Below are 25939 nucleotides of genomic sequence, written 5' to 3' on the forward strand. Positions count from 1 at the left end.
GTGATTTCTCTGAAAGTTACACAGACTGAGGAACCATGTGATGCAGGGGTGTGGGTGGCAGTGGTGGGTTAGGCTGCATTCAAGGTTTTCCAGAATCTCTGCTCCAGTGAGGGCAAACCGTGGACCCTCACCAAGCCACTTCCTCTTCTAGTACCTCATGATCTCCCTCTGCTAACTAGGAGACTCACGGGGTAATAAGCCGTTCTTTGCCAGCCCCCATCAGAGTGGCACTGAAGCCTCCTTTTCCCTGAGCATTCACGCTGAGCACAGGAATAGGAAATAATAAATCATCCCTCCCTACCCAGAATTCCTCACTCTCCAAGGAGCTGGGAAAGATGAGCCCGCCCAGGTGACCCAGGCCAGTAAGAGACTCCCTGGCTGCCTGGCTCATTACACACATCCTGAGTTGGGAAGCCCTGGGGAACTCCTTTCAGGAACCGAGGCTTCTGTTCTTCCTCCTAAATGTTCTGTTGTTAAGGTCTGAGAATTTGGAAATAATCCACTAGGAAAACCAAGTTCGAGCCAGCAAAAGGTTTCTTTATTCAAAAGCTGATATAGCAAGGAGACTGCTGGATTCAGGATCCAAACCATGTCGATCAGAGGCAGAACAGAACAACTTTGTAAGATAAAACCCACAGATTAGGTGGGGTAGGGGTAGGTTCATTCAATCAGGTTCCTGCATACATCGGGTATTTCATGCCTGGTATTCTAGGTGCTTTTCTACATATCAGGCACTTCAGATGGTTTACTTGATAGCTTTGTCTGGATCATATCAAAGCCCATTGGCAGCTGTGGTCTTGGCTATAGTTGGAAGCCAATCCAATAAAGCATAGAGAGCGGGATGTTGTGGCTTAGACTCATCTGGAACATTTGAGCCAGAAGCTCTTTCTGGGATTTAGCTTAGTATAAAATGGAGACTACGGAATCTCTGTAGCTAAAGAGGCTCCCAACATTCCCGGCTCATTCTTCTAACTCATCAAACCTTTGATAACACAGCTTTTGGTGGGTATATAAGGCATCATATTGCATGATTAGGACTATGAGCTTAATAACATTTATCCTATCTTGCACAAAGCAGGAAATGAAATTTAATAGGCAAGGGGTGCATAGCGTTATCAACAGAATAACTACCAGAGGGCCTATCAGCCCAGTTACCAAAGTTGTGACACAAGGTGACCAGTCGAAAAGGGGCTCAAACCATCCTTGTTTAGCTGATATGGCCTGTTCTCTCTTTCTCTTTCAGCCTCTGTCTCACCAAACTTAGAATCCTCTTAACTATTCCAGTATGACAGGCATAGAAACAGCATTGTTTCACTATCAGTACAGGAAGGCCTCTTTGTTTCGTAAAGAATAGGTCAAGACCTCTCCTCTTTTGTTAGACAATTTCTACCAGTGAGTCTAAGGAGGAGGTTAGGTGGTTGAAGGATTTTTCCTAGGCAGCTAAGTGTCTGTCGATCTGATTCCCCAGGGTCTGGTAATTTTGGTCACTGGTAATAAGGGTCACTGTCCCGATTCCAGCACTGCCAACTATTCTGAGACCCATGAGCATGGGAATCAAAATGGTGATTGCCCTGATGTAGTTGTCTGATCAACGTCCTCCCCAGGGCTTGGGACAGGATTATGTGGTTGTCAGATGCTATGAGCCCCCAGTCACTTCTTGATGGAGGTATTGGGTAGTTTCTGGAAGAAGTCATCATCCTTAGGTGAGTGAGTAGGATCCATGGTAGGGTGGGAGCTGGCAGCAGAACCTTCATGTATCGGGTAACTTCTGGGATGCCTCCTTGGCAGCTTGGTCTGTTCTTTGAGTTCCTAAGCTTTCCTAGAGTCCCCTTTTTGGTGTACAGGGCAATGCATCACACAGACTTGTTTGGGATCCCAGAGCGCTTTTAATAGGTTGAAAATTTCTTGTTTGATTTTGATAGTCTTTCCTTCTGTGATAAGGAGCTCCCTCTTCTTTCCATGAAACTGCTACCATCAGTGTGCATCTCCACGTCCTGGGAGATCACTGGGTAGACTGTTGAATCTGGTTGTTTACTTTGGAAATGGGATAGCCCTCCACAGAGTCATGGAGGGGCTATCCCATATTATAAGGCAGCAAGGATGCTGGGTTAAGAGCTATAGACTGGGCAAAGGTTCTTTTAGGCTAGTTTAATAGAAGAGCCAGATAATGGATTAACCAGGAATTAGTCAACCATCTATTATGGGGACTTTTTAATAACCTCTCCACTGCATGAGTGGTAATAATAATCAGATTTTTGTCCCACCAAAAGTCAATTTATCAGAGTCTTTTGTTAGAAGAGCTGTAGCAGCTATGATTCTCAGGCAAGCTGGCCATCCAATAGCCATGGGGTCCAACTTCTTTGATAAGTATGCCATTGGATGATGCCAGACCCCAAGTCTCTGAGTCAATACCTACTTTTCAATCCCCTTCTTTTTATCCATGAACAAATGAAAGGGCTTAGAAATGCCTGGCATCATCAATGAAGACACTGAGAGCAGGGCTTCTTTAATGTCTTGGAAAGTCTTTTCCTCTGTCTCAGTTCATGGGGGCCTACTTTCAGGCCCCTTGGTTTCCCACAGAGGGGTTTGACCATCTCTGAAAACCCAGGGATCCAAAAGCATCAATAACCCACAATTCCTAAAAATTTGCTGATCTGCCTCTTGGTGAGGGTTATAGGGATTCCTACGATAGCTTGCTTGCAGGAGGCAAAGATCTCTTACCATCATTGAAGTCGAAGCCCAAATATGTGGCTGTTACAGTTCACAACTGGGCTTTATTAGAGGATACTCAATACCACTTTGAAAGTGTTTGTAGCAACCTTCCTGTAGCTTCTTGGCATCTTCTGCTATCAGTAAGTCGTCTACATATTGTGAGAAGGTGATGGGGAAAGCTAAAATGGTACTCCATCAGATCCATGAGCAAGGCCTCATCAAAGAGGGCTGGGGAATTCTAAAACCCTTGGGGTAGGCATTTCATGTCAGTTGACCATTAAATCCAGTGTCCAGGTCAGTCCCCTGAAAGACAAACAAGAGCTGGCTTTGTTTGGCCAGTGGGATTCTAAAGAAAGCATCTGATGAGAAAAAAATGGGATAGAAGAAAGATGGCATAGACCTGCTTCTCAGTGGGTAACAGGTTTAGCAGGGTGTAAGCATTAGGCATGGTTAAATGAATGTTTTCAACCAATGTATTTACCTCCCTTGTGTCTTGGACTACTCTGAAGTTGTTGGTTACAGGCTTTCACACTGGCAGTGAATTAAGATTCCTGCCTCTCTGAGGCAGTTGATATAAATTTTGTTGCCTCCCTGGCTTCAAGAGACATTTGATACTGTCTGACCCAAACAGGTTCAGTTCCCAGTCTCATTTGGGGTTTCATGTTGTGCTAGGCCTGACATGTTGTTTTCAGCCCAGACTTGTGGGAATTTAGACTATCATTCTGTTTACAGTGAGCTTTCTTTATGATTCTTTGTTCTGGGCTCAGGATTAAGGAGGTACTCCTCCCCCCAGAGGTAAGGTTACATAAATGTCTGGGCTTGGATTGTTGTTCTCCTTACAAGGAAAATCTATAGCAATCTTATTTTTCTTGGATGATTATTTGGGTCCTTAGCTCGTGTAACAGGTCTCAACCAAAAGGATCCTCAACCCAGGGTTCACTACAAATGAATGAGTCATGGTACCTTTTCCCAGGCCCACTTCCCTGGCAGTAGTCCATGGGTAAGATTTAGTACCTGTGGCCCCTTGTATTAACGTCTGTTGAGAAGTCAGTGGCCTATCTGACTTTTCTAAGACTGATAGTTGAACTCCAGTATCAACAAAGAAGTCAACTGGGTTTCCCTCCACTCTTAATGTTACCTTGGGCTCCAGAAGGGAAACCAAGCCCCTATAGCCTGTCCCTCTCAAGGTAGAGAACCTTAGGTTTGGGTTTTTCTCCATACCCATTTGTGGCTGTCTTTATGCCAATGTTCAAATTCTTTCCAATAGGCACATGGTTCTTTTCTTCTTTGCCATTGGGGGTGCATAGACCTATTTCCTTGGGCTTTCTCAGCCAAGATCTCCATCTGGGGTCCTCATTAGGACTGCCATTATGGCTTTGGAAGTCTTTCTAGCCTATCTGTCCTGATCCTCCTTGTCGTTATATACTTTGAGAGAAATCTCAACTATAGAGATATTCACTCCTTAAAACCCCTTTATTCTCTGGAGTGTCTTTCTAATATCTGGAGCTGAGTTACAAAAGCAATATTAATGGCTCTTCTGTTTTCTTCTGCCAAGTAAGTGCCATACACATCCATCAGTTGCTCCAGAAAGTCTGTAGGAGACTCTCTAAGTTCCTGTATTACCTGGATAATCTTAGGTAAATTTGTGGGTCACTTTGTAGCATCCCAGTAATCACCCAATAGAGTCTGAAGATAGACCTTCAGGACTTTTTACCTTTATCAGAATTGGGGTTCCAATTGGGCTGAAGAGATGGGAGGCCGGCTTCAATGATAGCAGGAAGGGTGGTCTGAAGTCCATCTCTGTCCAGCACCAGTTTCCTGGCCTCTCTCAGGATCCCCTTTCTTCATTTGTAAAGAGAGTCTGTAACAATTGTCAATAATCTCAGGTAGGCTGGTGGGTGTGAAACTCCTCTTCAAAAGAGAAATCATGCTTTGAGACTTCTCAGAGAACAGGGAATCTGTTTTTTTCAGTTATATATGTCATTAATGCTAAAAGGGGAATAAACCCAATAGGGGTCCCAGTTCCACTTTCCCCACTGATTGGGTCATCCTCCTTGCACCAGGGAAGCACAGCTGAGAATTGCAGGATCTGCATGGCCTGCATCTGGCTGATAAATTGAGACAGACCAGGCATGAGGGGGAGAGAGTAAGGGGCTGGAGGAGGCAAGTTTGAGAGTTCTAGCAGCCCCAGAGAGTTGTAACAGCCAGAGAAATTTGGGGATAAAGAGAGGCAGTGAGAGAGGGGATGGACCTCCCTGCATCTGCCAAGGGTGACAACAGCGCTTAAGGGGGCAGCAGGGTTTCTTTCTTCGAGAGGGTAGGTCAGGGTTCTTCCTCTGAGGGGGATAGGACTGGTGCCCAAGGCTTGACAGGACAAAGAGGAGAAGGCACATCGTGTTGGCTCTGAAGATGAGGGCAGAGTTATTTCAGAGGTCCCTCAATAGAAGGACCCAGGCCACATCATAGGGTATCTGGTCTGGGTGGTCTGAGCATGTGAGGCTCTTGACTCAGACTACAGAGGAACAGACAAGTTAAAGGTCCCCTATGGGAGTCAACCCACTTTAAGGGTTGGCCACTCAATCCTAGGGATGGACACGGCAAGAGTCTCAGGATTCCTGGAGTTTCTTTTGGAAACCCTTGCAATGCTGGAAAACAAGGTCTAGGGGGTGAGCCAGGTGGTAACTGTCTCATGATTTCAAAATACAGTATGAGGCCAAAGAATAAACAACAAAGTATACTCAAAAAACAGATCGGACAATGACAAATGGACTTACAGCCCGCCACAGAGACACAGTAGAAGTAGATGAAAATGATACAGAGTAGTTGTTAGTGAGAAAAGTCTGCCCTGAGAGCCAGGAGCCAAGAGCAAGCTGAATGTGTCAGTCACTCTCCCAAGCAGAGCCTATGGGCCGCGTGTCTCAGCTATTTCTGCAGGAGTCAGGCTACCAGCTGTCTCAGTCACTCTCTCCTTGGGAGCCAACAGACAAGCTCTCTCAGACACTGCTCCTCCAGGTGGAGCCTGCAGATTCAGTCTCAGCCAGATCACCAACTATCTTAGACACTCTCACCGAGGGAGCCTGGAGACCAAATTGTGGGGGGAGGGGCACAAGACGTCTCTTGTCCCCCCTCTGACCCTAGGAGCAATACTGTCTGATTTCTATTTTTAAGGGTCACACAGAACAGGCACCAGCAATTCAGATATTCTCAGTACTCACCTCCTGAGGTTGCCTTGATGACCAAGTTCAAATGGCTGGCTCTGGGACTCGAACTAGTGGACCCCAAATCCCGAACATTTGGGAAATGTTAGGATATGAGAATTTGGGAACAATCCACTATGAAAACCAAGTTCAAGCCAGCAAAAGAATTTCTTTTCTCAAATGCTGATATATCAGGGAGGTGGCTGGGTTGGGGATCCAAACCATGTCAATCAGAGACAGAACAGAACAGCTTTTAAAGACAAAAACCAAGATTAGGTAGGGTAGGGGCCATCCAGTCAGGTTCACGCATACATCATGTATCTCATGGCTGCTGTTCTAGGTGGTTTCCTGTATATCAAGCATCTCAGGTGGTCAGGTGGTTTACTTGACAGTAAACCTTGATCAAGGCCAACCTATCAGAACTCGATGGCTGCTGTGGTCTTGGTCACAGCTGAGAGCCAACCAATGAAGCACACAGAGAGTGGGATGCTGTGGTTTAGACTCATCTGGAACATTTGAGCCAGAAGCTCTGTCTGGAAATTTAGCTTGGTATAAAATGGAGACTACGGAATCTCTATATCGGAGGAGGCTTCCGATATTGCCAGGTGACAAATAAGCCCTAACAAGCTCTGGCTTCTCCTAGTGTCTCAGAGTCTCACCTAGTGGTCTTGTCAGTAATCAGCACTGCTCTTCCAGGAAAGGCAGGCCTGGCCTTCCTCTAAACCCAGCTCCACAGACACTAGGGAGAGTGTGCTTTAAAACTAGCTCAGGAGGAGACTTCAGAAGAGAGGAGTCCATGGCCAAAACCATCCCAAAAGATTTAAATTAACCATCTCTGAGCGGTGATTTTTTTTTATCTTTTAAATAAATCACTTTTAGTTTAGGATGAAGGAGGTGGGGGAGGGGAAATAAGAATTAACTACTTTTTCAAATAGAAAATGTACTGAACTTTTTTGTTAATTTAGCCATGCAAGAGTTAACAAGAAAGTAAAGTGCCTCTTTTTTTTTTTTTTTCTTTTTTAAAAAATCATTGTTTGCTGCCTTTTGAACCTAATCATGGACAGGGAACGTCCAGCTCCTGAGGGTAGACAAGGCTTAGCAGACCCAGACCATCGACTCACAGGCCAGAGCTAGAAGTTGCTGGCCTATCTCTCTCACCTAAGACCACCCATCGATCTCATTGATAAGCTTTCTTGCTGCTCCCCAACACCCTGCACAGGAAAGCCCACAGCCTGCACTGTCCGGGTGCTAGCTACACCCCACCCCCAGCATTCAGTCTTCAAGAACCACGCAGTCAAGACAGGACATTGGCCCAGTAGTTTATTGCCAACAAGAGTATTTTGTTGGATAATTTCTTATCCCGTCTTCATGAATTCAGTGGCAGGTCCCAGAGAATCGAGGAAGAGGGACTACCCTCTAAAGGGTACCCTTCCATGCCAGTCTTTCCACATACCTTCAATCATGGATTTATTCATTAGATACCTAATGCTTTCTCTGTGGGACGGATGTCTTGGCATGCTATGCTGAGTGCTGGGAATGGAGTATTAAATAGTATAGACCAATAGTTCTCAACCTTCCTAATGCTGCAACCTTTTAATACAGTTCCTCATGTGGTGGTATCGCACAACTATAAAATTATTTCATTGCTACCTCATAACTATAATTTTACTATTGTTATAAATTATAATATAAATATCTGCACTTTTCAATGGTCTTGGACAGCCTTGTGGAAGGGTTGATTGACCCCCTAAGGGGTCACAACCCACAGGTTGAGAACTGTTGGTATAGACAAACCCTCTACCCTGGTGGAGTTAATAAACCTTACCTTCAGGAAACATTTTAAGTGGTTGGCATTATGGTTCCCCTTGCACAGATGAGGAGGCTGAAGCTTTAAAAGATGAAATAACATGTCCAAGATCATACAACCAGAAAGGAGCAGATCCAAGAATGAACCCGTAGCTATTTTAACCTCAATCCTTATAACATTTCAGGCATCATTTCTTAGCAAACACAAGGTCTGAGGACCATGTATTTCTGAAGTTTTATTGGCTAAATTGTACCCCTCTGAAAGATTGTCTTAAATTCCTTTGTGTCCAGTGCTTAGAACAACATCTATGGATGACTTAACATTAATCCACTGAGAGACATTGGACAATTCATTTATCTTTCTTGGCTTCCTCTCCAGTCATCCCCTCCCCCCTCTCTCTTGATGAGAACCAGACTTTTAAAGTGTCTCTCCCTACAGTCTCTTCTATCAGCTTCCTGACACACCGTCTACTCCTTACTCCACTAGAAATACCCCCTGTAAGACAGTAGCTTCTCTCTCATGGTCTAGTGGGCACGACTCCTTCTAGAAGCATGTAACTCCTTGAAATTCTGTCTGTTCAGCTGCCAGGACTTGAGGTTTTGTTTTGGTTTTCTCTGGCTGTTTCCTTTAGTTCCTTTGTTTGGTTATTTTTCAAAAGAGGCTCTCCCCATTAGCCAAGGCTGGCCTTGAACACCCAGGATTCCTGACTCTGCCTGCTGAGTTTTGGAATTATAAGCATGTGGCACCATGCCTGACAACACGGTTCCTTTTCAGTTACTGTGCCATCAATCTTCAGTGAATGCAGGTTCCCCAGGGTTCCGCTGTCCTCTCTCTTCTTGCTTACTTCTTTCCATTCTCACAGGTAGCTCACCCACCCAGTTTTTTCCAAAAGCTCTACCTCTGCCTAGACTTGTCACTTGGTGAGTCTTAGTGAGAAGTCAGTGGTCCCTCCTACAAATCTGTCACCCTTCCTGGGTAACAAACACCCAGGACATGGAAACTCCTTCAACCTCAGCTTCATTGCATTTGACCTTGCACACACTGCCATTGTGTCTTCTCCTCAGTAGTGTCTTGACTTGCCTGCTTCCTTGTCATCATCTCCACTTAACCGCAGGGCTTCATTGTGGCACCCAGTTGCTCTCTTCCTTCATGGAGTCTTGCCTCCCTCAGCCTGGCTTCTCCCCCAAGGTTGGAAAAAGCTTTCAAACTCTGCATTTCTGATCATCCTTGTTCTGCTTTAAACTCCCTGAACCCAAACTCATGGCCACGACTGATGGGACTCTCTATCCATAGTCCCTCCTTTTGGCACTGTTTCTCCCACTCTCTGCCCCCTCTTGTGTTCTATGTTCTCAATCTATTAAAACAGATTGTAGTTCCCATAGCCTGCCAAATTCTCTACCCTGAACAGCTTTGTCCTCGATGTTCCCGTGATTCAGAACGCTTTCCTTAACCCCTTTAGCTTAAGGCTTCTATTCCAATCTATTAGCGTATAGGACGTATTCCGTCTGCCCCAGTCCTGAGTACAGAGTGTCCTCTGGGCAGCTATCCCTTCCCTTTCATTCTCATGGCGCCCAGAGCCCTGCTCTATGATACCACATGTACCAAACTTCAGGGGACCAAAGACAGGCTTTTTATTGTCTTTGCAGTTGTGGTGTGCCTTATACTTCCATGAAACTTGGCCTATAGAAGATGCTCAAAGGATCTCAGTCTGGCAGGGCACTCCTCTAACTCCAGCACTGTGGGAAGTGTAAGCATGAGTACGATGACATCATTCTTGACATCAGCATGGGCTACAGAAGACTCTCTCTCAAAGGTCAAAAACTCAACTGTGGGAAAACCCTGCTAAGTAAGGCCAAAGTTTACCAGTGTCTGGATAGCCTTCTGGGCTCAGTGCATACTGGAAGACTTCCTTCAGTAGCAGGGCTTCCCTCTTCTGACCTTAACCTATAGAGAATACCTCTACCTGCAGAGTGCCGTATTGCCTCAGTTGGATTCAAGTTAAGCTTCTTTTGCCCCAATAAGAACCTGTTCAGCTAACACCTGAGCTTCCTGGAACGCCTCCCTATGCTAATGAGGCATCTTGATACCTTAAACTTTCAGCCAATGACATTTGCTCACCTTGGATATTCCTACCCCATTAACCCAAAACTATATAACCCTGAATCACTCCAAGTAAAGTTGATCTGTCTCCCTGTAGCTGTTCTGATGTGTCTTCATTACCATACATACTCACAAGGCTTCCGGAACCCCCTCCTCCCAATCATCATCTCTGATCCATTTGCCCCAATGGACCCATATTGGCCAACAATCTTCCCAGGGACAGGGAGGCCACACTTAACGAAAGAATGGGGGAGAGGACTGAATGGATAGGTAGATGCAAATGAATATGCAAATAATTGAAAACTGGGTTGCAATTGAAGTTATTAAGTTGTCTGACCACTCTAATTCCTCCCGGAATGGAAATAATATTCATGCAGAAAGGTCCAAAGAACCTCAGCTAAGCAAAATTCTGCATGTGACCAGGGAGAGCACACGCCACAGCCAGTAGGTATGTTCAGGGTGGTGTGAGAAATTCAGAAAATGGTGGCTTCTGGGTAAAGCTGTTTCTATACTCATATTCAAAAGGTGAAGCAGAGGGCCTAAGTTTCTAACCAGCTCATACTCCATACCAAGACACAGAATCTCTAACAAGAGTTGTCTAAAAATATCTAAGCACCTGCTTTGTTGGTGGTGGTTTGTTGTTTGGTTGTTGGTCGCTTAGTTTTTTGGAGATAGACTCTCATGTAACCCAGACTGGCCTACAACTGGCTATGTCACCAAGGATGACCTTGACCTCAGTTTCCTGCCTCCATCTCCAAGTTCAGAGGTCGTGGGTGTGTTGCCAAGTCCAGCTTTAAGCACCTATTTGACAAGAACAAAGCCATGGGTTAGTCAGTATTTTGAGAAACAGAAAGTTGTTGAAAATTATAATCAAGGTCTCTACTGAGACCTGGGACTAAGGAAACTTGAGTTGCAATCATAACCATGGGGATGATGGTCCAGATCCTACTGGCTCAGGCATTGTGCCTCCTCTTCCAGAACTTAACCTTGAATATGACACACATCCCCATGCTTCCTCTTTTATCTCATCCTGATCACAGCCCTTGGAGGAAGGCAGTCGAGGGAGCCCAAGAGGTTTTATCCCATAAGCAGATAAAGAAAGTGAGTGGATATAAAGGAAACCAGGAACTGAGACAAAGCTGTTGCCAGGTCCCCTTTCCCTGCTCTAGCTTGGAACAATTCAGAAAAAGCTGCCAGAGGCAACCAATGGAGGCTAGAGAAAAGAAGACAGATTCTGCAGCTCCATACAGGACTGACTGTGAACGCATCTTCCGCCTCCTGCTCATGACCAGCCAGCTGCCCTGGAAACATCATTTCTAGAGCCACGAGACCCAGTCTTAGTATTAGGTCTTCACATCTGGATCTGGAAGACTTTCTATGAGGAGCTGTGTCTAACTTCTGGCTTCTGTTCCAACACTCAGGACACCTTCTGACATACATGTGATAAGTTTCCCAACATGTGACACCCACTGACTTTGCACATCACCTCATTTTATGTCTGAAGGATGAGTCAGAGAGGGAATCAGTTGGGCTTCTGAAAATCTCATGTGGCCCCTTGCTATAGTGTGGGATGTTTCTCAAAAGCCCAGGTGTTAAAGGCAGTCCCCAGCCCATGGCATCGTTGGAAGGTGGTGGGGCCTGGCAAGAGGGTGTTTGTTATATCACAGGGCACGTTCTTAAAGGGGAATGTAGGGCCTCAGTTTCTTCCTCTTTTGAGCCATGAGGTAAAGAACTTTGCTGTGTGTAGCCTTTACCATCTTCCACTTCACCTATGGCAGGTCCCAAAGGAAAGAGGCCAAACAACCATGAGTAAGTCCTCCCAGACTGTGAGCCGGAGCAGACCTTTCCTCTTCACAAGCTGTTTGTTTTCTCCGGTCACAGAAAGCTAATACACCACACAACTCTCATGTTTCATCAGCTGCGGCTGGATATTTTCTTAGGATTTTATGTTTAAAAAACATGGCGTTGGCCTCTCTGCCATGAGTCTTGCCTGACAGCAGCGGCATGCCTCTGTATCACAAGGGAACCCTGTTCTGATCTCTACGGCTGTACGGTGTTCCTGTTGACATTGTGAGGATAGTGGCTGTGCAATAGAGCATTGTGCTGGGACTATTAGTTGCCCCTCAGAAGCTGTTGTCTTCTTGCTTTATTACAAAACAAACAAATTTTTTAAAAAAAAAAAAAAAAGCTACCCTCTCAGACATGATCAGAAACTCTCTTTGTAATGAACATAGGTCTGGTCAAGATGCTGAAAATAATTTCATCCCCAGCCCTAACCAGGATATCATTCCCTGTGGTGGTTTGAATATACTTAGCCTATAGGACTTGTCACTATTAGGAGGTAAGACATTATTGGAGGAGCTGTGGCCTTGTTAGAGGAGGTGTGTCACTGTGGGGGTAGGGTTTGAGGTCTCTATGCTCAATCTCTGCCCATTGTGGAAGAGAGAGTCTCCTCCTGGCTGCCGGCAGATTAAGATGTAGAACTCTTGCCTCCTCCAGAACCATGTCTGCCTGGATGCTGCCATGCTTCTTTGCCATAATGATAATAGACTAAATCTCTGAAACTGTAAGCCAGAACCAATTAAATGTTTGCCTTTATAAGAGTTGCCTTGGTCACGGTGTCTCTTCACAGCAATAAAACCCCAACTAAGACACTCACCTCTAAAGTTTGAGGGTCTCATGGGAAATGGAGCAGAAAGAATGTAAGTACAGAAGGATAACGAGAGGGGCTGTGAAGTGCTCTCCTCTGTGCACAACCTCACAGCATTGGTGGGGTCTCAGTAAGGCTAGGTCCTATCACCAGAGAATCATGGGTCAGAAGGGAGCTCAGAGGTCCCGGCTGAACTGTTAGAAGCTGTTGGATTCTGAGGGTAATTGCGACGTTCAGTTCTGTGCCACTGAGGAGTCCAGCAGACCTCAGTGAATATTTCCAAAGCCATGCTCACACAGATGATCCTGGCTAAACTCAGTGTGTCCCCAGATGAACAGCAAAGCAAGTAATGGATTTAGCAAAGGGACTTGTAAAGAGGAGGGTGGCTCTTGCTCTTGTCTTCCTGTTCCTGCCCTCTCATCCATTTCCCCCCTCTCTCCACATGCTGATGGCTGGCCTCTACTTCGCTACTCCTCTTCTCTCCCTCTCTCCAACCCCCTTCTCTCTCTCTCTGCCTCTACTACCCACTTAACTCCCCTCCCCATGCCCTGAATAAACTCTATTCTATATTTTTAGGAAAAAAAAGGAGGATGGATAATAGGGGTGGAAGAGAGAGCAAGGGTTACAATAATCAGGATGTCTTCTCTATATTTATGAAACTATCTGGGGACAAACACAATAAATGTTATTTAAACAATTACTGGGTTCACGTTGTTCTATGGGGGTTTTATTTTGTTCTGTGTTTCTGTTTTGTTGTTAAAAGGCTACCTTTCTCAACCACTTGCTTCTAGAATAGTCATGTAACTATGTACCAGTCAATGGAATATGAATGGAGTAATGAGCCCCAAATTGTATCCTGAGAAGCAAAGGAGCAGCCTCCCCATCCTCGTCCTTTCCCCTCTCATCGGAATGTAAAGCAGAAGATGCGGTAATCAACCTTTGACCTTGCTGACCCCCACAGACTTACAATAGAACAGCAAGGTAGAAGGACCCCAGATTCCTGACACAGATGGATGCTAGTCCAACCCTAGACTGTTCACCTCCAGGTTGTTATATGAAAAAGAAATTAGATCCTCTCTTGCTTATGCCATGATCATCTGATTCCCTGTAATAGCAGTCAACCTGTAACCTAATAGAATCTGAAATTACCATATTTATGTGCTTATTGTATATTGTTTCCCATCGCCTCTGGAATACAAGTTCTAAGAGGGCAGGGACCTTGGTATATAACACAGATACAGCAAGCAATAAGAATGAATCAGACCATTCGGATTTGCTGCAGCCTGATTGGAGATACAAAAGAGTAAGTGAATTGTGTGTTTTCACTGGCTGTGCTTCCGCCAAGGCTTTGCTTGCTCCAGGCCTTTGCTCCCAGGCAGTAGGACCCCATGAATAGATCTGTAAGTACTCACTGCCTTGATCTTAAAGTACAGTTTTCCTGGCTTTTTCTTGGTGCTTTGAACACTGAGATAAGTTTGAGAAAGCCTTTTAACACAAGGCCAGAGTTGAGAGTCCTCTGGGATGTCACACGGCATCTGGTCCTTCTTTAGGTCATCATCATGGCTCTCTGTTTCTCCCCTTTCATGGTGAGATATCCAAACATGGAAACCCAGGTTATCAACTATGAAATCTGCCCAGGGGTCTTGAGGGCTGACTTGGGGTGATGTATGGCCATGAGTTTAAAAAAACATCTGCCCTGATTTAGAGTTGCTGCCATCTGATAGAAATACATACCAGAGCACTGTTACAATCTTAAATTTTATGGCTGCCACATCACATTTAAAAAGAAAATAGACAGAACTAGAAGATTTTATGTTAAATGAACTAACCCAACCATGGAAAAGATAAATATTGCATATCCTTATTCATATGTGGATACTAGAAAAAAAAAAAAAAATCCTGACCCGATGGAAAAAGAAAGTCAAATGGCTGCCACCAGAAGGCAGGAAAGGAAAGGGGTTGGGGGAGAGGCAGAGGGAGACTGAGTAAGGAATAGCCGGTTACAGTTAGACAGACTCAGTCAGACTACAGCACCATGGGTAACCATGGTTACAACAGCTTATGCATTTTATAAAGGACTAGGAGAGAGGATTCCACAGGCTCCAAATGCAAAGAAATGGTAAATGAAGCTATAAATGCTAATTATCCCTGTTTGACTATGCTATGTGTGTGTCAGTATATTGCACTGTACTCCGTGATTACGTATAATTATTGTAGCTCAATTAAAGACTTCAAGATACATGGACTTTTTACAAAATCAGAATGAAACTGTTGAAACCAAGGGTAATAATATAATTATTTTCTGTTTGGGCATTTCACTCAATCTCGAAAATAACAAAAACAATCTACTTGTATCTGTTTTCCATTCTAAGTATTTTGTACTTACAACTCAGAGCGACCACGTTTCCAGTACTTATTGCCCAGGAGTAAGTTCTAAATGTGTGCTAGACACGTGTAAGTTCAAATACTTAAGTGTGCCGAAGTTTGTTACATGGCTGGTAGCTATCATATTGGATATCATAAGTCTAGGGGGAAAAGTGTAGCTCAACACTGTCTAATCATAGGCCAGTTCAGTACAGTGCTCAAGACTGGCACCAGTCTCCATGAGAGTCTGACCTTTTGTTTCCTCCACAGCAGAATGGGGCTGATTACACCAACTTCACAGTGTCAGGAGACATTACAGAGCTAACACCAAAGAAAAAAGTATTAAGTGTGCATATCTCTCTCTGTGTGTGTGTCCTACAAAAATATCTGCACCCCCACAAATGTGTGTAAACTGTCAATTTCAAAAACTGCAAGTTCTAGCACTTACCTTTTGCTATCCCTCCCCATTAAGAACAGTTATTTTTGCAAAAGGCAAAAGGAGTGCTTCCCTTCTCCACCAGTGGACAGGTCCTGTTTGCCTCTGCCTCTGTCCTTGCCTTCAGAGCTGAGAGGACTCTAGGGTGAGAGCTCTCAGCTCTACAGTGTTGTATAATCCATGAGCAGTGGGTTGGCACATCTCCTGAAAGATTAAACTGAAGTCCAATGCAGTAACAGGGCCTGTCTTTGTTTTCTACACTATAGGACCGGCTCGGGCTCCTCTCTCTTCTGAAGTAGGAGGCCAAGAAAGCAAACTGTTAGGTCCAGCCCCTTGGACATCTCTGCCTAAGAATCAGAACCACACCCTGTGCAAGAGCAACACACCCACCTGCGCACACCGTGTGCACACTCATTCAGGTCTGCACACACGCTTGTGCACGGCTGCTGCATGCGGGTCCCCAGAGTGCCTTGCTTGCAACCAGACCATTAACCCCAAACCCTTCAAAAATATGAAGCAGAACACAGCTCTCTCTCCACAAACAAAACCACAGCTGAGAGGCAGCAGCAGATTCCTGCCTAAGGACACATATCTCCTGGCTGATTAAATAAACAAAGCTTAATTAAATTAAAGCGGGATCAGAACCTGCCTATGCTATGCTGGCCCAGGAGAGTCCCTTATGACTCATTTCCATAAATGAATGACTGCCTGCTTTGGGTTTTGTCCTGCAGAAAAAGGGACCCTGACTGGGATAGGGGCCTCTTGTTGGCAATGGCAGTCAGAGGAGAGCAGGGTATTTTACTCTGAGGACCTGAAGATTCTAGAAGCTTTCATTTGTATGGGGCTGGGACAAGGGGTGGGGCTGAGCATCATGTGCTGTGGCCCAGCACAGAAATGTGCTGGGGGCTGTTAGTTTTTGTGCGAATACATGTTGAATATAAAATACATGTATTATTAGAATTAATTTCAACAGTTTAATTTTGCTTTTGAAAAACTGCATTTTGAGATCGCTGAGACCCAGTAATTACGCATGGTTATGGGATACAGTGCGCTAAGATGATATGAGCGTACGATGATCAAACAGGAATAATGAACACTTATAGCAACCCAAAGTTTGAGCATTTGTTTGCCTTCAGAGCCTTGGCATTGAAAGCCACGGGGTGCTGGAGCTCGGAGACAGCTTGTGGGAGAAATAGGGACAAAGAGTGAGAAAGAGACCAGCTCCCCAACTCCTGCGGGAAGACAGAGCCAGAGAAGAAAGCAGCCCAAGCACTAGTGGTGAGATTGCGGGGCGGGGGCTGCCAGGAGAAACAAAAGATGGATTCAAAACAGCCTTCTCTGGGGGAGCCAGAGAGAGTGAGATGGCAACTGTGTAAACCCTAAGGAGGAGCTGGGCTGCTTCTACTCGCAGTTTCCTTTGCTTTCAGCAGCAGAGCCTGGAGGCCGCTGGTAGGCCTGCCCTGCCTGGTGCCGTTCCCTGTAGCCCTGTTTATTATGATCGCTATGCGATCCCCAATGCTAGAGCCGAGGTCATGGGCGATGGCAAGATCCCCTCAACGCATGCCTCCGTACAAATTTTAGGGCAGGGACAGAACTGTTCAAAACAGCCTAGTCTTTGTCTCTGGCAAGCAAGGGACGGACACCTTGGAGCAGAGAGTGGGGATGGGAAAGGGGGTGCCTCTTTCTTTCCACCTCTTTCCAAGGCCTTGTATCTTTGCTTTATTAGTCTTCTGTTGGAAAGGAAAAGGCAAAGAGGTAAACTGCACAGGTTACGAGTTCCAGTGGAACATCTTCGGGGAAGGAAGTTGACACTAAGGGTCAAGCTGTGCCTTTCCTTCATCCAAGCTGGGGTCACTATCATTGACCCAGAAATGTGAGGTGGGGGGGGGGGGGTGCCGCCTATCGCTGCCCTCTGTGTGCGGCTGATACTGCAGACGGTGTTGTTTTCTGCATTCAAACATACGCTCATTGGCAGGACTCATGCTCAGGTCTCTTCCACATCCCATCTTACGTCACCTTATCTACTCCTTGAACACCATACTGACTGTCACTTAGCTTGTTTCTAGTGTCCCTCTTCCCACCAACTCAAACTTTTAGCCACAGCTGTGTGCCCCGTGCCCGGCTCACCTGCAAGCCCTTACCCGAGCCCGGAATGTCTTCTATTAACATCCTGAGAAGGGTAGATAATGTGTTTATACAAAGATAAAGAGATATTGAATATGTTCTGTGGGTGTGTGGTGAGGTATGGGGGAAGGGGATGTCTCAGCGGGCCCAAGCCTAGGCATCCCTTCCCCCTGAGGGACCAGCCACACGATGGTATAGTATAGAATAGAGTTTATTCAGGGCGTGGGGAGGGGAGTTAAGAGGATAGTAGAGGCAGAGAGAGAAAGAGAGAGTAGTAGAGGCCAGCCATGAGCACGTGGAGAGAGGGGGGAGGGAAGAACCCATGAGGTCAATAGATCAAGAGATCAATCGAGAGAGGGAGGAGGGGCAAGCAGACTCTTTCATAGAGGGTCCCGCCTACCTGGCTATTGCTTGGTAATTGTGGGGAGGAGCATACCTGGCTGTTGCCAGGTAACTGTGGGGGGTGGAGTTTAGACAGGATGCTAACAGTAGACACCTGTTCTTGATACTCCGGCGCTACCTTCACAATGATGCTCTCAAGATTACTTCCCAGCACCTTTTCCTCCAGCCTCCCCACGGTCCCCAGGGTAGTATGGACTAAATGAGGAAGTACAATCATTAGACATGGCAGGGACTCTGCCTTCTAGAGAAGTGGCAAATGTCGTGGTTTTCTCTACAACTGACTACATTACAGAGCCACGCAAAGTGGCAGACACCACAGCCAATTTTATCTCCAGAGAAATCTGGAGAAAAAAAAAAAAAAACCCTTAACATTTTAAAATTGTAAGCAGATGGGAGAGCATTAAGTAGGGGCTGACTCGAGGAGACAACAGAGAAAAAAACCACAGAGACCAAGAGTGTAGGGAATGAGAGTGGAGACAATCACTAATTCGAAAATCAGTGTGCAAGGCGCTCTCTCTGACATGGCCCTCCAACATCCCAGCATGACACACTCCTGGTCAGATGTTCACATCCAGGTTGTGAAAAGGGGAAGTCTTAAAGTAAAACTGGAGTCTCATTTGTCTTTACATTACTCGCCTGTGCTTGTCTTTACTTTTACTCGAAATGTAAATTCAAGTGATCTTTTGGAAGAGCCAGGTATCCAGCATGGCCTTACTGCTCAGTAGAGTGGACCCTCCTCCAACAGGTTAAGACCCTCAAAAGTGACTACCTCTCACTTAGAGCCAAGACCCGCGCCTTAGTCAACAAATTCACCCACTAACACAGTCTCCTCGACAGCCTACCTAGGGTCTTATTCATAAGCATCCAAGCCTCTCCCCATCCCCCACCCCCACCCCACCCCCAGCTTGTAAGAAAGCCCAAATAAAACAAAACAGAAAGACCCAAGGAATAGAAGGTAAAATGATCTTGGAGGAAAAGTAAAGACTAAGAAAGATCAGGTGAAGACGGTGCACCGGTGCATCTTGAGAGATGTGAAGCTGCCCGCAGAAATCAAAATATAGAAAACAGATACAGAGGAGGGGAGAGGGGCTTTGAAAGTAAGCCTGTCACCTGTTGTGGATAGCCCCAGCCTTGTATTTGATGCTAGTTCCACTTTCCTGGGAGGGGCTGCAGAGGAGGAGTGAGTCAGTACACAGGCGACTTGTTAACCTTCTGCCCACCTTAATTTGTAAAATAAAGGCTAGAGCCAGTGATTGGGCAATAGAAGGGGAGGTGGAGAAAAAGGCTTAGGGGAGGAGTCGGAAGAGGAAGTCAAGGGGGGAAGAAAGGGAGAGAGAGAGAGAGAGAGAGAGAGAGAGAGGCTACAGAGGAGCCGGAGGTGTTAGGGCAACGGAGGAGAAGAACGTGGCCTCGAAAAATCGCAAGTTGTAAGGGATCTCATAGCTGAGGAATAGGGCAGTGTAGTGGTGAAACTGCCCAATCTAGGTGTGCAGCTTATGTTCATAATTATTGAGTTGTGTTTTTCTTGACCGGTCTTATTTGGGTCGGAGATTTACCGAATCAGTCACCACTCGGTTTTTAGATAAAGAATAGGTCTGGGCTTCAGCACATGGGAGAGCAGGCTCTGCACCTCACCTGGGCTGCACAGCAGAGCTGGCCCCCAGGATATGAGAGCAGGGCAGCTTTCCCTGCCCCTCACTTGCTGTAGCATTGGTTGGGTTAGCCAGGGCAGGGCAGGGCAGTGCAGGTGTGAGAGCTAGCGAGCTGACCAACTCAGCTACCACCCAGGTCCAGATCCAGGGCTTTGAGTTGGTGCACCCCAACACCTACCTCATCTGTAAGTCACTGGAGCACATGGAGCAGCTGGCCCTGCAGATCCAAAGCTGTAGGATCTCCATGACACAGAGCAACAACAGGATATCTGAGAGGACTCTCAGTGAGATCCAGTATTCGATAGTGTAGCAGAAGCCAGAGGCCTCGAACCAGACCAATGACTCACTGCAGTGAACATTTGCAAGTAAAGATGTGTGGATAAAAGGGTTTACTGTGTAACGCACTGTGATACACTGCAGTTTCCACAATTTTTTTCTTTTGGCGGGGAGGTTGCAAGGGTGGAGGGCAGATACAAAGGGATGGGGAGATGAGTGGAATTGGGGTACATGATGTGAAATTTACAAAGAATCAATAGAAAGTAAAAAAAAAGTTACGTTTGTATTCTTAAACTATATGCCAAAACGGTAGACCCTTAAGACCAAGAGGGGAAAGTGATAGAAAGAATAGATACATAGGAGCGATTTCACTAAGAGAATCCCCAGGAAGATGCACAAAAGGACCAGGACCGGAAGCAGGCTGGTGACAGAGAATGAGCTCAGTCCCCAGGGTGGAAGGAGATGCACTTCTGGGAAGACATATCGAGGAAGGGTCAGAGCATTCTACTCTACGAGCTTCTGTTTGAGCACACCAACCACTGTGACATGGCTGGAAGGCCAAGAACAAACATACAACCCCAAATGCACCCAGAGAAAAGAAAAGCGGGTTGTGGGTACAGGGGCATATACATCTACACACACAGCGTGATGGGGGAGAACATCTCTGATTTACTGTGATCTCTTAACTTCAGGTCTGTATGAACCAATGCACACACTCAGTATAAATCCTGCTTCAAATGTCCACCTGGATCCAGACAACTGTTCTATTTTTTTTTCACTTTCAATACATTACTCAACACACCTTATTATAGGAAAGGCAATTTATTGTCAGATGGTTTTGTCCAATGGTAGCTAGTGTAAATGTTCTCCACACCTTTCGAATAGGCCATGGTGTTCAGTAGGTTAGGTGTACTGAACACAGCCCAACTCATGATAGTTTCATTTCATAATGTTTTTTTTTTTGTTTGTATTTTTAGGATATGATCCTATATAAGTTGAAAAGCATGTGTCCACTGGACAGAAATGCCCTGGGAAGATATTGACTAACCACTTCCTGATGGACAAATGCCTTCTATAAGGCCTGGGAAATAGGCAGAGATAGGTGTGAAAAAAACAAGAGTGGAGTCAAGACTTTGAAGGACTAGCTTAGCTCAAGCACGGCTGCCCCTGTTACTGTGTTGTGCACATAACATTCAATATTACCACTGCTCTGTTACAACTGAACTCTATGGAAGAAGGTGGGGAAGGTTAATTTTTGAGCTACCCACTGTAGACTCAGAATACCACATGAAGCACTGAACTGACGAAACTTCGGCACATACCACTACCAAACCATTCAGCCCTCTGCAAGGGAGTTGGACCCCTTCCGCTCACCATCACTTACCCAAAGGAGGAGTATTTAGACTTCAGATGCCAAAGTAGTGAATGGTTACTAGGTTACTACGTCTCACTCCCCTGAATCTCTACCACCTTCACATTCACTGTTCTAAAACACACATTCAAATGTTTATACCTATCATATGCTATGTATTATCCCCCTGGGAACACCAGACTCTCAACAACTCAAGAATTTCTAGGTGGTGTTTACTTTTACCCACTTTGGCGTTAGTGTAATACCAGACTGAGTTTTGCAGCCTATAAGCTAACATACCCTCTGCACAACAATTGGATAGAGAGGAAGGGAAAAGTATGTCTTTACACACACACACACACACACACACACACACACACTCACACTGTGGTGGTTTGAATGAAAATAGCCAGATAGGCCCATAGGGAGTGGCACTATTAGGAGGTGTGGCTTTGTTGAACTGGGTGTGGCCTTATTAGAAAAGGGGGTCGCAGGGACTGGAGCAGGCTTTGAGGTTTCAGAAGCACAAGTCATGGCCAGTGACTCACTCCCTCTTACAGATCTGGATGTAAAACTCTCAGCTTCCTCTGTAGCACCATGTCTGCTTGGATGCTGCCATGCTTCCTACTATGATGGTAATAGAGCAAACCTCTGAAACTGTAAGCCAGCCCCAATTAAATCTTTTCTTTATAAGAGTTGCCATGGTTATGGTGTCTCTTCATAGCAATAAAACCCTAACACACACACACACACACACACACACACACACACACGCACACACACACATTCATCCATTCATAACTCATCACAGCAAGAAAAGAAAGAAATTTGAGCAAGCATTTGTTTTTATTTCCGGCTTTCTGGTCACAAGGCCATGTGAACTTTTCTCCTCCTCCACTGGAGAGGGTAGCAATCATATAGTAGGTAGGAAAAGCAAATGTAAACCAGAAATAAGAGTCTATTCCAGCGAGAACAAAGCACCACCCTCCACACGACAGAAACATTCCAAAGCACCACCCTGCCACATGGAGCCCATCTGGCCTTTTCTAGGCACTGCATTGGAGTTTCAGGCTGTGCTCTCAGCTCTGGCATGGCAAAATGTCAGGCTTTGTGAATGGAAGTGATCCTGCTTATCCACCATGAGAACCCCTTACCACATGGAGTAACTGCACAGCAGGCTGAGGACAGCTGTGAAAGTTCACCTCAGTGTTTTCTATGAACATCCCTGACTCCATCACTGGTCCCACACCACAACCCTCATTCTCTCTCATCCCCATCCTGTATCCTTTCCCTCCCAGAAGTGTTGATTCCAAGGGCTTTCCCTGACAGACCTTCTGCCCACTCACATCCATCTCAGAGTATAGAGCCTAAAAATACTTTCAATCTATATGTATTTCTTTAAAATAATGTAACAAATACTTAGGGCCTCTGTCACTTTAAATGTCTAGAGTATCAAACCTCCACTAGCTTGGCATACTGTGGAAGCCAGTTTAGCCATGTTGTGAGTAGAAGGAAAAACTCATCAGGGCAAGGCACATGAGCTCTAAGGTGTTTTCCCTGGCCGTATAAAAGTATATTTGTATCATAAGGCTAAATATTCATATCTATAAGAAGAAACTGTGTTTCTCACAGCTAGGAACTAGATGTGAAACTAAAAATGGTGAAAGTCTTTCTCTAGGGTCTGTCTTATCTGGGGGTGGATAAGATGGAGACAGAGGGAAGGAGGATGAGTTTTAGTCAAAACTAAAGACAGTCAAGTAGGACTTGGTATTCTCTGCTGGACAAACGTGGGCTGGTCTGCAGGCTGTACCAGAGCCACACAAAGCACATTGGGGAAGATAGTTACTCCAAATGGCCAGAATTTTCTTGGGCTATCACGTTGTACATTATCACAGTAAGAGAAAACCTGAGGAAGAGAAAAGGCCACTGTTTCATGGGTGATAGTACCAGAAGGGCCATGATTAAAGAAAATAACAAGACTGGAAGACAGGAGGAGACAGAGGAAGTCATGGGGAGGTGGTGGTGGTGATGGTGGTGGTGAAGGTGGTGGTGATGGTAGTGGTGGTGGTGGTAACGGTGGGGTGTCTGTGTGTGTGTGTGTGTGTGTGTGTGTGTAAAAAGAGAGAGGGAGGGAGGGATCATGGATATTGGCTTCTCAGCATGAACAAAGTTTGAGGGAATCTTTGTGTTCCTTGAGACTACTCACCTAAGGCTCCATACTGCAATGGCCTTCTTAATGGCAGGTAAATGGAATCACTTCCATTCATAAAGCCTGACATTTTGCCATGCCAGAGCTGAGAGCACGGCCCTGAAACTCCAATGGGGTGCCTAGAAAAGGCCAGATGGGCTCCATGTGGCAGGGTGGTGCTTTGGAATGTTTCTGTCGTGCGGAGGGTGGTGCTTTGTTCTCGATGGAATAGACTCTTATTTCTGGTCTGCATTTGCTTTTCCTACCTACAATACAATTGGCTACCCCTGAGCCCCAGGATGCCTGGCCTTTATATACAAAATAGTCACTTCTCTATATTTGTATCATTGAACAGTTTTTTTTTAAAGCAGGTCCTCGTAAGATACTTGTCTAAGTGATTCCAAACGTATGCCACGAGTCTTTCAACAAATGAATTGTATATCAGTTTTTTATATCTAAATTACGTAAAATTGAATAAATTTAAGTGGTAAGCTCTCCGTTCATATCTGTCCCATTTCAAACGAACAATGACCATATGGGCAAATGACTGCCATGTGCTGGGCAGAGCAGGCCTGGACTGTAAGAACTATGCATACATTCCTTGTGCTAAAAACTAAGGCTTTGATCCTTAAGTGACAAGTATCCTCATTTTAATTTGCAAAGCACATGTTCAAGTCATTGAAAACTAATCAACAGGCAACTAATGAAGATAAATATGTACAGGCCCCCTGATTCTACCACAAAATTTTTAGAGAGCCCAGGAGAAGAAGGGAGGGAGAGGTGAGAAAGAGAGGGGGAAGGGAGGGAGAGAGGAGGAGGAAGAGGAATGAAGAGGGAGAGGACGGAGGGGGGAGGGACCAAAGATCTATACACTGCACACTAAGCTGTGTCACAAGACTGGCTCCTCTGTAGAGGTCTTCCCTGACCAAACGTGCCAACCTTCAATTCCAAAGGTAAGAATGTGCTAGTTCATTAACAAAAATTACCATCGTCCTATCAATCTCAGATTCTGTGGCTTCGCCTTTAAAAGTGGAAACATTAGGTCTGGAGAGATGGTTCAGTGGGCAAAGCATTTGGCACACAGTATGAAGATCTGAGTTCAGGACCCACATCAAGGCAGGCTCAGTAGCACCCAGTCTGTAATCCAAGCACGCCAACTGACAGAGGTGAAAGGCAGAGACAGGAGAATCCTAGGATGCCAAGAAGCCTGGCTTCTCGATTATCTGAGATCAGATAATTATCTGAGATCAGATTATCTGAGATCAGATCGTTATCTGAGATCAACAATGAGGTCAAGATCTTTCAAAACCAAGAAAAAGATGTTAGTTTAGAAATAGCTCCTGCTAACTCCATTACAGTGAGCAAGGTGTGACTCAGGAGCCTGGGAAAAACTGAACAGGACCGGGTGGGGGTGCATGGAGGGGATCAAAAAATAGAGGTGGGGCGGGGCAGGGAAAGGAGACTTCCTGGTACCACCAACACCTTTTTTCCTCCCTCATCTCTTTGTTATTTTCTTCTTTCGATTTCTTTTTTTCTTTTCTACTTTCTCTTTTCTCTATCTTCCTCCTCCTCCTTCCTCTTCTCCTTCCCCTCCTCCTTCCCCTCCTCCTCCTTTCTCCATCTTCTCCCTTGCCTCTCCTCTCATCCCCACCTCTTCTTCTGGTGCCCTTGCATACCCTGCTCACCTCTACCAAGGCTCTGTTCTCCCACCCAGTGAGCTAGATGGTACTTAGAACAGCATATACCTAGCAACATCCCCAGTTAGATTTCCTGTCTGAAATCTACCACTCTGATTAGCACTTTTTAAATAATGAGTTTCTAATTTCAGGTCAGTAGATGTTTCTGGGTTGCATTGTTCCCAGTAAGACTTGAAAACATTAGTTTGTTGGAAATAAATAAAAATGTTGACCTTCTTCCATTTAAATATAGTCTCTCACTGGGAAACAAACCACATGTATTTTTGATCCGTGCATAGACCAGACTTAACAGCCGACTGATTAAAACACTTACCCATCAACTCAGAAACCACCTTCGTAACAACAACAAAAATCTCAGGAGCTGGAGGTTGTGTTAAATAAACCCCAAGAAAACTTTTTACCAGAACTGCGGGCTTTTCATATCCAAGGCAGACAAAACAATGAACTTGATCTCCAGTCAGTTTTTTATTTACAAATGGAAGGTTGTTTTCTGCTACTGACACATGAAAATCCACAAACTCATGTTCAGATTTGACCATTGTCTCTGGATGAATTTTTAAAGTGACTTAAGAAGTGTCTCCATGTAATTTGTGTAAAATCTTGCTTTAGCAGGATTCACTGTCTTTTGTCTGAGTAGCCAGTCAATGAATGGCATTGCCCTAATGGATTTGGGGAGTAGTGTCTCTGTATCTCAAGCTCTCCTCAGACTTTCTGTGTAACCAAGGATGATCTTGAACTCCTGTTCCTACTGTGGCTATCCCTTGAGTACTGGAATCACGGGTGTGTGTCACCAAACCCAGTTTACTCAGTGCTGACACTGAACTCTGGGTCTTAGCACACAGTAGGTGCTTTACCCACTGAGCTACAGCTCTGGCTTGTAAGGTTTTTTCCTTTTAAGATTTTTTAAAATTATTATGTGCATGAATATTATATATATATATATATATATATATATATATATATATATATATATACTCAGCACA

The 25939-nt window shown here is 45.2% G+C and overlaps 1 long non-coding RNA gene across 5 annotated transcripts in view; it reads right to left on the reverse strand.

The window, feature by feature from the left end:
• Nucleotides 1-516: 516 nt before the first annotated feature.
• The window catches only part of LOC143440452 (uncharacterized), a 51339-nt gene continuing 25916 nt past the window's right edge, over nucleotides 517-25939 (reverse strand). For 2 of the 5 annotated variants that reach the window (XR_013108141.1, XR_013108143.1), the window contains 5 exons: nucleotides 10433-10617; nucleotides 7735-7797; nucleotides 5928-6159; nucleotides 4427-4573; nucleotides 517-3015 (listed from right to left, as the gene is read on the reverse strand). This is a non-coding gene — a long non-coding RNA (uncharacterized LOC143440452). Of the gene's footprint in view, nucleotides 3016-4426; nucleotides 4624-5927; nucleotides 6160-7734; nucleotides 7798-10432; nucleotides 10618-15278; nucleotides 15437-25939 lie in introns of those variants that run through there. The other 3 variants (XR_013108145.1, XR_013108142.1, XR_013108144.1) reach the window with 3 other exon arrangements.

The sequence above is a fragment of the Arvicanthis niloticus genome, chromosome 29 (assembly GCF_011762505.2).
Source record: "Arvicanthis niloticus isolate mArvNil1 chromosome 29, mArvNil1.pat.X, whole genome shotgun sequence".
In the NCBI taxonomy this organism is placed as follows: domain Eukaryota; kingdom Metazoa; phylum Chordata; class Mammalia; order Rodentia; family Muridae; genus Arvicanthis; species Arvicanthis niloticus.